We start from the raw sequence: 12,998 nt of genomic DNA on the forward strand, positions 1-12,998 counted from the left end.
CATACTGGGGAGAGGGTGCTACTGGCATCTATCAGGTAGAATACAGGGAGGCTCTAAGCACTCTACAATGCTCAGATAGTCCCCTACAAAAACAAATCATCCAACCCAAAATGTGATGGTGCCAGACTAAGAAACATCGCTCTACGCCCAATCTGTGCACAGTGCTATGCGAGATGCTAAAATAGAAGAAAACTCGTTGTATAGCATTGTCACTAGTCTCAAAGAGCTAACAATGTAGATGAAAAGACAAAACAATCACTCTTCATTTAGGGCAACATTTGTTTATAAGAAAAATGGGTGGCATGTATGAAATTTGTGAAGAAATCATCACACAATCATATCCACAGAGATTTGTACAAAAAGCCTCAGAAGAGACTTGAGTTGGTTCTTAAAGCATGGGTAGACAGAGAAGGGGAAGACTCTCCAAGGTAAGGAGAGTTATATAGCAAAATAAATTATCATTTACTCAGGGGATACTTGAGGCAGTGAAGAGATAGCTTAATGTCAATGGAAAAATGAGACGTAGACCATCACAGGTGAGTACTATCAGATGATGATGTTCCCTAAATTTCAGACTGAGGAAAATACACTGTATCTACAGGAAATGGGAAGTTTCTGGAAGTTTATCATCATCATCATCATCAGGATAATTACCTGATGAAAATAAAAATTCTAAGGATATTAACCTGGTGATGTTATGTGGGATGGACTAGAAAGTCTAGTTGACATGTGAAAGGCATGATTTGTTTGTGACAGGAAAGGAGGGGCTTCAGTGAGCACTGAGTGAGGAGTGGACACCTCTTGGAGACCAAGGGGAATGTAGTCGACAATGACCCTGAGTTCTAAAGTCCCTGACACCTGTTACTTCCCATAGCAGCCAAGGTTGCGTCCATTCTGGGATATGCTCCTAGTTTCCTCGCTCACAATTCTCAAACATCACTTCCTTCAAAACTTGAACACTCCTGTAAAACCAATGTGCTAGTTATTTTTTGGTGTTTCCTCCAGTTCCTCACTCAGCCCTTGCTGACCTCTCCCTCATCTGGCACTCCACAGTGCTGATTTGCCAGTTTTACTTCAAGCCTTTCCTGCTTGTCTGTCACCCCACCTGGTATCACTACTAATCCTAAGTGCTGCTCAGCAAGTATTAAAAGGCTTGCAGAAAGAAGGGATGAGCAGAGTATAAAGTGTAAATGGTAGAGAGATGCACTTGGAAAATTCTTAAAACCTGATTTTAGACATGGCACGAAATTCAAAAGGAAGCAATTTTGTTCAGGTCTTTGAGAAGAAATGAACCGTCTAGGAGGGTCTTCGATATGATTCTTCAGTCAACTGGACACGAGTGGATGGTTTATATGCAGTTTTTAAAACAAGTCCCAGAAATAAACTATTCTTCATGTTATTTCCAGGTCCCATAACCAAGAAATGCATGTTAAAATTTTTTTCATATTAAAAGATTTTCCATAAATCTTAATATTTATATATGAATACAACCTGAACGAATCAATTATCACTGAGGCACCCAGAGTGTCATAATTTAAAAAATAAAGTAAACGTCTCAAAATCAGTAAGTGTAAGTCGAAGTAATAATCCCCCCAAATAGCTGGAATTTGAAAATATCTCTAAAAAACATGAAAAAGTAGTTTGGGAAGTACCACTTAAAAACATGAAAAATGTATTTAGAAGAGGACACATTCTCAAACAAACTTTAGGTGCCTAGGCTTATTGCCTTTGACCCCCTGAACAGCTTGATGACCATCCATTTATGGTACTTTCAGGTGCTGTACAGGAACAAAAGCTTTGATTGTCCCCCTCCCTTTCTCATTGTTTGTTCTCAGTGGAGTGCCCTAATCTTAGGCACATCACAAGCACACATTCCAAAAGGCCAAGACTGTTAATGTTTCTTACGTGTTTACAGTGTCAGTAATTTTCAAACAAACTGCTGTTTGTACTTCCATCCAACAGACTATTCACTAAAGTAACTAATGACCTAAGTATTAGCCAACAGCTACCAACGGAATAGGATATTCATAATGCTGATGTAACCAATCATTTTCTCTCATAAAAAGAAAACACTCTGAAAAATATTGCACAAAAGGACCTTCTCCCATTCTCTTGCATCAGGTCTGTGGTGGAATTCGATAAACATGCATTGGACATTTGTTATATACATGCATTATACTAGGTGAGTGTCAGGGCGGATGAGAGAGTCACCGAGGATATGAAAAATTAACTGTGGAACTGGAATATACTGACCAAAACTTACCAAGAATTCAGAGAGAGGAGATGCAAGAAGAAAGGGGGGAGGGGCAGGATGGTCATAATCTATTATAGTCACAACTATGATTGCAGATCCTGGAAAGGCCCCCTGTAGGAAATGGTGATCTGAAGAAATCCTTAGAGGTTAAGAGGCTGAGAGTTGGGATGGAAGACAAAAGCCTTTCATGTTTCTTGAGATAGACCTGGACTGCAATGTATTTTCCTCTCAGGACTGCCTTCGCTGCATCCCAAAGCGTTTGGATTGTTGTATTTTCATTTTCATTTGTTTCCCTATATTTTTAAATTTCTTCTCTAATAGCCTGGTTGACCCATTCATTCTTTAGTAGGGTGTTCTTTAACCTCCATGCTTTTGGAGGTTTTCCAGACTTTTTCTTGTGGTTGATTTCAAGCTTCATAGCATTGTGGTCCGAAAGTATGCATGGTATGATCTCAATTCTTGTATACTTATGAAAGGCTGTTTTGTGACCCAGTATGTGATCTTGGAGAATGTTCCATGTGTACTCGAGAAGAAAGTATATTCTGTTGCTTTGGGATGCAGAGTTCTAAACATATCTGTCAAGTCCACCTGATCCAATGTATCATTCAGGGCCCTTGTTTCTTTACTGACCATGTGTCTAGATGATCTACCCATTGTTGTAAGTGGGGTATTAAAGTCCCCTGCAATTACCACATTCTTGTCAATAAGGTTGCTTATGCTTGTGATTGTTTTATATATTTGGGGCCCCCGTATTCAGTGCATAGACATTTATAATTGTTAGTTCTTCTTGATGGATAGACCGTGTAATTATTATATAATGCCCTTCTTCATCTCTTGTTACAGCCTTTAGTTTAAAGTCTAGTTTGTCTGGTAGACAAAAGCCTTTCAGAATATGCATAAAATACAGGGGAAGGGAAGTGAAGGGGTTCCCAGTGCCAAGTGTGCTAATGAAGCTCCACTGCCAAGTGCTTACAACAGCAGAGGAGCCAAAGGGTTAGGGCAGATCATAAAAGGCACCAGCGGCAGAAATCTTGCTGGGTGCTTGCCAATATCTATTTTTCCCTTCTTTTTAAAAAGAGAATGGCAGGGCACCTGGCTGGCTCAGTCAGGTAAGCAACTGACTCTTGGCGTAGGCTCAGGTCATGATCTCACTTCATAAATTGGAGCCCCCACATTGGTTCCATGCTGACAATGCAGAGCCTGCTTGGGATTCTCTCTCTCTCTCTCTCTCTCTCTCTCTCTCTCTCTCTCTCTCTCTCTCTTTCTCGCTCTCTTTCTCTCTCTCCACCCCTCCCCTACTCACACTGTCTCTCTCTCAAAATAAATAAATAAGCATTTTTTTAAAGGAGAATGGCATTTCTGTTTGCTCATTTGGGGAGTGGGGAATGAGTTGGCAATGGAAAACGACATTCCTTATCTTCCCTAGTAGATATGGGTAGCCAAGTGACTAAATTCTGGCCAACTATAGGTAAACAGAAGTTACTGCATAGGGCTTTTGGAATGCTACTTCAAAAGGGGGCTGACTAGTCATGGCTGAACTACACTGGCCACTTTATGACCATGAGGGGATCCTGAGAAGGGAGAAGAGTACAGAGCAAGAAGTCACAATATTAACCCTGAATAACCATGCTGGCACTGTTCTTTGTGCCCCTGTTATTTGCAGCCAAATACAATTCCTAATTGATTATCCCTGAACACAAAGTTATGGAATCTGACTTTATCTGTGTTTATTAGCAAGCCAGCAAATGTTTTCTTTGGTACGCATTTAGGACAGAAATGTTATGAATAGATCCTAATAAAGGAATAACAACTTGTCAAATTTATTTTATACCTGTAATTTAACCAAATAATCATAGAAGTAGCTAAAGAACTTCATTCCTAAATCTAAAGAATTAGATAAAAAATATGTATTCATCTTGAGGCTAGAGAAACACTATTCCAACTTCTGCTAAACTGGTCCCCCTTTTGGTAACCCTCTCCACTGGAATGTGAGCTTTCAGGAGCCAACAGACAACAACCCTTAAAATCTGCTGTGGACAGCAGGTCAGGGGTTAAAAAAAAAGTCAAAAAAGTGGTCCACTTTAGAGTGATCTTCTAAACACATCAAAAATAGATGATACACTTGATTTGGAGGAAGCTAGAATTTGGAAATTTGCAATTTGTGCCTGTTGGCGCTAAAGGTTAAGCAGAAAAAGCAGCATTGCTTTTCTGGCCTTCGTGTGAGTCAGAGACAAGAACTTTGGGCCATATTTGGAGGTCTACTCTCCTCTGGTATCACATATGGTATAGCAGCTCAGTAAATGAAAGTCAGGTGAGGATCAGACAATCAATGAATGACAGATTTTTCCCCCCAAAACTGGATGGCAGAATGAAGCCCAAATGGGCAATCACTCTCAAAATTTACTAGCATTCTTGCAGCATAATCTCCAAAGTGCCCTTAAAATAACCTCTCTGTCATTGTTTTAACTAGAAAAAGAAGCACGACTCAACTGGCAAAGCAGACATAGGTCTTTCATGTCACAAGCCCCCATGCCTTCTGTGTGACTGCAATCTACAATTTTACTCTTAAGAAATTCATCCTAACTGATATGGCTGGGCTTCTGAATTGAACAGTTTTCTGACACTGCTATGTAATGAGTTTTCAAATAAGTCAGGGGACAATTAAACTCCCACATCAGTTCTATATAATATTTCTTATGTAAACTAATCACGCAGGGAGTCAAGTATCAACATGTGAAAAACTGAGGACCTGTTGAGATGCCCAAGCAAGCGGTGGGGATGGAGAGACAAGGGGAACAACCAACTCAACCTCAGGTGTTGTTGGTAACTTGAGAAGGATTTTCTAATGTAAGTAAGATTGTCTTTAGGGTCCTAAGAATCATTTGTAATTTTTGCCATCTACATCGTGTTGCTGGTCAGATACAGCACTATTCAAAGCAGAACAAAGAACCTTGTCCTCCAAGATATATAATTTAGAAACAAAGGTGACACAGAAGTATGCAAGGGTAGGCAAGAGAATGACTGGATACAAAACAGGGAGATCGCAGAGAGCTCTCATTACACCTAAAGCTTCAGAGAACCCAGCTATGGAAAACTCATTGTGATGAGAACAGGAACATATGGTGAGGAGTATCTTTTACAAAAAGCAAGTGGCCTTGGAAGAGAGAGAATTGCTGAAAGAAGCGGGAAACAGGTCTCTTCATGAGACCTGAAGAAATGGAGGCAGAATTTTACAGGACTCCACTGGAAAGGACCTTGTGCTACTCCCTAGGGCAGGTACAACACAATCCAGAAGAAAGAATCCTCCAGATTTTAAGATCTCTAGAGAAAAACAACTCTGCGGGCTTCCTAATATCCTGTATCCTAGTGTCCACTATCCAATTTCCAAATCCCAATTCCTGGTGTAGTAAAAACTGAAATAAAAATGTCCCTGATTGTTATCACTATAAAATACTACGTATTAAATGTTCTCAGGAATACAGAACTCATTTTATATGACTGGTTAAATTCATCCTCACAATATCCATATGTGGCAGGAAAGAGACAGACTTTATCCTCATGTTACCAGCACAGAAGTGGAGGCATGGAATGTTCAATGACTTGCCCAATACCAGAAAAGAACTCTTACCCCAGTTTCATGGTCAATCCGCTAGTTCTTATATTAAGAAAAAAGCCAGAAAACCTAACATTTTGAGGGGCTTTAGAAGAGGAGAGGAAAAACACCACGCAGGAAAGGATGAGAGGGGTAAGAGTGTCAAAGTGATTAAAGATGTAAAGGTATTTTAGTTACATTTTCAGGAAAGAAAAGTTACATCTAAGAACGCGATCTATAATTTAAGAAAATTAAAGTAACCAGAATATTTTGCCATAATCCCACTCCATTGCTTGTTCTGTAACAGATCCCAGATTCTGAATCACTAATGAAGTATATAACTGCTATCTCTTCTGAAGCAGTGCTACATCTACGATTTTCTTTTGCTCTTGCATTTTATCTAACATTATTTTTACTAAGAACTTAATCAGGAACTATAGTCAAACGTTAAGTCAGCCAATCAACTTATCATTTAGGGCATGAAGTTAAAATATACAAATGTTTCTGGTCTATGCAATGTCATCTTCCAAGAGCTATCTGACAATCTTATTTTATTTTGGCCTTTGGGAATATCCAACTCACACATATTTACCCATTACCTATTTCCTCTCTATTTAACTTTTAATTCCTGAAGTAGACCAGAGAAAGTAAGTGCCTGCATCTGCACCTTTGTACCTCAAACCAGTTTCTATTTAACATAGTTAAGCACTATTGCTGACCACTTAAAAAATCTTCTAAAGGTTGCTATCATTTTGAGTTTACTTAGAATTCTAATTTTCCTGTTCTCTAATGTGACATAAGAGTGAAATTTAGATTAATACCAAATGATACTTTACGAACACATAAGAAATTGTTACTACTTATTTGGAAGTATGAAATAGGTTTTATTTTTTCTCTCTCTTTTCTTAGGTTAACAGCAACAGTCAGCACACCTAGCCCCCAGATCTTTGTGTTTAAATACCATTCCACAATAAAGGAATCAGGGCTGGGTCAGGGAAGCTGGAATATTTTGCTGAGACAAAAAGCACGGATGTATTCAAAGAATGGTGGAAACAAGTGAAAAGGACATAGGAGATCGCTTGGGGGTGTTCCCACTGGCCAAATTTGGAATGATTTGAGCACAAAGAAAAATAGAAATCGTAACTGATAACAAATATGAAAGAACCCCTATGTCCAAAGTGATTCTAAAAAAGGAGACAGAGTTCTTTATAGAAGAATGCCAGCTAGGGGCATCTGGATGGCTCAGTAGGTTAAGTGTCCGACTTTGGCTCAGGTCATGATCTCACGGTTCGTGGGTTCAAGCCCTGCATTGGGCTCTGTGCTGATGGCTCAGAGCCTGGAGCCTGCTTCAGATTCTGTGTCTCCTCTCTCTGTCCCTCTCTTGCTTGCTCTCTGTCTCTCTCTCTCAAAAATAATAAACATTAAAAAAAAATTAAAAAAAAAAAAGAAGAATGATAGCTAACCCGCAGAAGGAATAACAGAATCCAAAAAATTTTGCAACAACCACTGAAATAACTAATTTGGAAATAACTATCCATAGATATTAAAGCTTTCATGGGCTAGAAGTTTGTTAGGAAACAGAACAGTCAAAACAGTTTCAATGTATCATCCAACAGGTTACTAATTATAAAAAGAAGATATGTTTCAGTGGCAAATCTTAGAACCTTAATCAAGTGATCAAACTTAGCATCACCAAAAATAGAACTACATCGTGTGCAATGGGAGTATCGTAATAAATGACCACCTATGTAATATTCTTGCATAAAAGGTTTAAATCAATTGTGGAACATTCTACCAATCAGCTGGTGTACACTCAAAAAAACATCATTGTCAAAAAGCAAAAAAAAAAAAAAAAAAAAAAAAAAGACAAAGTGACAGAACTATTCTAAATTAAAGGAGACCAAAAGGGAATGCCACTAGATATACTATGTGATCCTTGATTGGCTCTGAATGCAAAAGAAAAAAAATCCATAAAAAACCATTTTTGAGATAATTGGAGAAATCTAGACTGCTTATTACAGGATAGTACTGTATCTATGTTAAATTTCTTAAATATGATAATGATACTGTGATTTGTAGGTAAAATGTCATTGTTTTCAGGAGATGCATGCTGAAATATTTAGGCATGAAGTGCCATTATGTCTCCAAGGTACTTTCAAATGGTTTAGTTAAATAGAAAGCAAAAAAATGTACAATACGTTAATAATTGTAGAAGAAGGGGCGCCTGGGTGGCTCAGTCGGTTAAGCGTCCGACTTCGGCTCAGGTCATGATCTCACGGTCCGTGAGTTCGAGCCCCGCGTCGGGCTCTGTGCTGACAGCTCAGAGCCTGGAGCCTGTTTCAGATTCTGTGTCTCCCTCTCTCTGACCCTCCCCCGTTCATGCTCTGTCTCTCTCTGTCTCAAAAAAAAATAAATGTTAAAAAAAAAAAATTTAAAAAAAATAATAATTGTAGAAGAAGAATATATGGGTGTTCCTATACTGTCAAAATTTCTGTGGAGTTGAAAATTTTCAAACACAAAAATGGGAAAAATTTATAAACACCAATAGAATAATATGCACACCTTGACAAATAGTATTACTTCACTTGTGAACCACTGTTCACTTATCAGTGCACTCTTGAGGAGGGTTTAAGAGTACAGGTGTTAGAGTTAGACCCCTGGGGTCCCAACTCTATCACTATGACCTATGCAGATTACCCAGCTTCTCTCTGTTATAAAATGCAGATCATAGGTTGAATCTGACAAAGTTGCCAGAATTCCCATTTTTTATTGAATAGGAAACCCACATGGTGCATGTAGAACTTATCCATAGAGTGCTGAACAGCCAACTGAGAAAAATCCAAATAAAGTGCTTAGGACAGTACCCATCTCACAGTAAGAGCTTAATATAATGGTAGCTATAATGAGGTTAAGGATGGCAAAGAGGAAAGGCTCCAGTGTCTGAGACATTGTATTAAGAACTGAGGGAATACAGATCAATGAGATGCCAAGTCCTCATCCTCAGGAGGCTAAGTCCAGTAAGGAAAGACAGAAGTAAGCAAAGATGTCTTAATAACAGATGCATTTGTAAAGGATACAGAAGAGAAAATGATCAATTATACAGATTTAAGAGAGTCAGAAAAGGTTTTGGGAAGGAGTAAAATAAATCTATAAGAGAACGGATTTCATAACGTAAGAATTCTTTAGGATATAAGGAAACATTAAAGTATTTGTTTTCATTGAAAATACTTATATTTGTCTTAGCTGAGGAGATGATGCTGTAATTTTGAGGTTTACTGAGGGATCACTGCAAAAGGCCAGAAAATTTTAATGTAACCATTATCACTTCTTTCAGCAATCAGAATTCCTGTGTTTAAAAGAGTTACGGACATAGTTAAGCATCCAACTCTAGGTTTCAGTTCAGGTCATGGTTTCACGGTTTGGTTCGTGGGTTTGAGTCCCAGGTCAGGCTCCATCCTGCTGGTGTAGAAGCTGCTTGGAATTCTCTCTCTCTCCCTCCCTCACTGCCCCTCCCTTTCTCATGCTCTCTCTTGCGCTCGCTCTCTCAAAATAGATGAATAAATGTACAAAGAACTGTTTTTAAAAAATGGAATCACTTTTGTGACCGTGCATAGACTTGATGGGAGGTGCATTTGTGCTGTTTTTAAAGAAAACATTAGTTTATTTACTGTTCCAAATTTATCTGATGAAAAATCCTAAACAGAAATTTAGAAACAACCTAAATGACCATCAGTGAAGGACTGGGTAAATAAGTGGTGGCCTAGTGGCCTTCCTGCCTCCAGTACCATGGACTTCAATCCAGGCCTATCTACCAATAGAGGGACCTCACTAACCCATGATTTCACCATGATATTCTCCCCCTTACACTCACTCACTCACCGACTCCTCGTCATGTTTACCCAGCTCATTGTAGTAGTTCAAGCTCCAACACCACATTTCTGATTTCACCCCTGCCTACCCCACTAGCCTCATCTGCAATCACATCCACAAAAGTACCAACTAATTGCAGTTCCCAGAAAACAACACACTCTGAGACTTCCATTCTTTTCTATGCAATGTCCTTCTTTCCATTGTCTGCTGGACTAATATCTACTCAGGCGTCACTACTACTCAGATTAAACATTACCATCTCCACTTTGCTTTAGACCCTCATTCTGAGTTTGGAGCCCTTGCTTTCATAAGCCTCTGCACATACCTCTATCATAAGTTATTTATGTATCATCATTAGCTATTTTCCTTATCTAGTTCCATTAGACTTGGAGCTCTTTAAATACACAGTACCTTCTCTGAAACAGCATACGGTCTCCCAACCAAGACGGATATGACAGGTGTACAAGGTGTTAAGAGAATACAGAAAAAAAAAGATTTCTCTGTAAAGAGGGAGGGGTAGCAAAAACTGTCAGGAAAAGCTTACAAGAGGAAATGTGAACTGAATCTTAAAGGACGAGTAGGAATTCACCACATGGATGGGTGAAGTGCCTTTCATGCAGAGCCAGCAGCGTAAGAGAATCCAGAGATACAAGAAGCAGCAGACAGTCTGGAAATACAATAGCAGTCCACTCTCACAGTGCCTATACAGCAGAAAATAATCCTTTAAAATTAAGGCAGTTGTCAGCCTGGAGGGCCTTACACTCAAAGAATCAGGAGTCCATCCATAATTGCAAACCATCAATGGATTGTAAACAGCAGATGCCACAATCAGACTATATTTTATGTGTTTTCAATTTCTTTTTGGAACCTTCATAAAGAGTTAAGATCTATGATATGTAACAAGGTCACAAGACAGGCAAATTCAATATATTCATTTTTTCCAGTAAATTGTCCTTCCTGAAAACCACAATCTAGTTCTTGAGATTATGTCTTGTGTATCTTTTCCGTCCCTTGTTCACAGAGGTCCTGGTCCTTACACCTTCACAAGTGTGCTGAGCTGAGCTGGACAAGACACAGTGGAAGTTACCGCACTGGATATAAAAATACGTGAGACACCGACAGTAGCTTCATGGAACTAATGGTCTAGCAGAACGAATGACACAGATCTACAAATAACCACTGGGCAGGGCAGTGTGAGACAAGCTCCAGGAATATGTTACAGCTAAAAGCACAGAAAGGACAGGAGAATTCCCACTGCTAAGGTAAGGAAGACAGAGAAGAGAAGGTAGCATCTAAGCTAGAACTTGAGGCAGGGCTGATTTTCAGAACGTTTGCAAAGAAAACAAGAATTAAGAAAGAATACAAACTTCCAAAATAAGCGTGGCCATTTATTCCTAACAATGATTCACTTTGAGTTGAATGTTTGCCTAGAATTAGGAGTCACTGTGATGTAAAAGAGAAAAAGCCAACCGCAAGGGGGAAAAAGGATGTAACGTTTGTACAGGGTGATTTTTTTCCCTGGTCAAAATGGTTTTCAAAAACTTAAAACTAGTAGATAACATTTCAACCAACATGCAATGTACTATTTTCCCTCTCCCACATTCTTCATACACCATTTAAGTTGATCCTCTATGGACACAGTAGCGATGAATATCATTGCTGACTGAAGAAGCTGAAGGAGGGGAGGGAAGCTTTGTGTAGGACTCTGGTGAAGAGATCACCAGATCACAGCTTGGGTCCCTCTCAGATCTCGCCCCTGAGCTCTAGACCAATCACATACCACACCCTCCACTGCAAAGTCTCACCAAGCCCTCCGAACATAGCACATTGAACATGGAAGTCATCACCTGCACTTTCTTCAATGTTCTCTAGGTCACGGACTAACACACCAGAAACGGGCATCATCCTTGATTCCATCTTCTACATTCCTCACAACCATCATCATCAGCCACCATTTTACTGAATGCGAATTAACATATGCTGCAGTTACTGAGCCAAGTGCTTTGTAAGCATTTTTTCATTTGATCCTCATAAAAACCTATGAGGTAGGGCTCTCACCTACACTTTACCAAAAAAGAAGCTGTTGTTAAGAAAGGTGAAGTACGTTTCTCAAAAACACAGTTCACAGTGGCGGTAGCTGCCACACCAGCAGTGGGTGTCTGCAAAGCCCGAGCTCCCCACCACTGTCCTAATGCTACATGCCTCTCCCTCCTTTTGTAAAAGTATCTTTCAATCCCTATCCTTCTCTGTGTTCTCACTACCACTACTTAAGATAAAACCTAACTGCTCACCAGGTTTACTGTAATTGCCTCTAATCCTGAGCCTCAAATGGCTGTTCTCTAAACTACCAATCAGGAAAACATTCAGAAATTAGCCCCAGAACCTCAAATGCCTATAGGTCCCAGGCATTTGCCCTGAAGGAGTAAGCCACGTGGCAAAATGGAGTACATGCTTTTGCCAAACAGGACAGCCACTGAGCAACCAACCCCAGCCCACCGATTCCCTGCAGCAATACAGGACTCCCGATTTTGCAACAAAATCTGATGCTGACAACCATTTTTCCTGTGAAACACTGGCAACTATTTCAAGAAATGTTAAAATACTCTGAAAGGGAAACCAAGTTCACCTGTATGCAAAATCTGACCTATTAGCACAGCTAATACAGCTTTTGCTGTACCCTATAGCAAAACACACCTCTCACCCAGTATTGTCCTAATATGTGCACCTTCAACACTGACAATGACCAACATGGATGCCTAGAGCTTCATCCCATTGCAATGATATCTGCAGTGCAGAGACATCAAGCAGGTAATAGCACTCAGTATATTTCTGTACAATGAATAAATCAACTAAACACCACCCAGTCCATAAAATCTTCCTGGATCCTCTCCAGCAAGAAGTGTCTCTTCCTCTGAACAGTCTCAACTCTTTGTTCCAAACTCTTTCCTACTTTAGAATCCTAGCAGGAATAAGAGACAATCATCTTACCAAATTAGCTCCTCACAAAAGAGAGTCTATGTTTTACTAATCCTTCAATCTCTCCCAGCACCTAACTTAGGTCCTTGCTTCCACTAAGTTCTCAAATGTTTGTCAAATAAGTCATAGCAACTCTAAATGTAATTCTACAATTGAATTCTAGTTTCTTCCGGTTCCTTTTCCTTTGGTTAGCTAACCAAATCCATACTCCCCTCTGAGGTTTGCAAATGGATATTATTAGAGATGTGGAAAAGGAATGGTTCAGAAACACAGACAGCTATTCGATGAAAATTTTATTTTTAGAAA

The 12,998-nt window shown here is 39.4% G+C and overlaps 1 protein-coding gene across 4 annotated transcripts in view; it reads right to left on the reverse strand.

Annotated features, from left to right (window-relative positions):
- The window catches only part of NPNT (nephronectin), an 82,519-nt gene that overhangs the window by 50,086 nt on the left and 19,435 nt on the right, over positions 1–12,998 (reverse strand). The gene's annotated exons all lie outside the window — the stretch shown is intronic.

The sequence above is a fragment of the Panthera tigris genome, chromosome B1, assembly GCF_018350195.1.
Source record: "Panthera tigris isolate Pti1 chromosome B1, P.tigris_Pti1_mat1.1, whole genome shotgun sequence".
In the NCBI taxonomy this organism is placed as follows: Eukaryota; Metazoa; Chordata; class Mammalia; order Carnivora; family Felidae; genus Panthera; species Panthera tigris.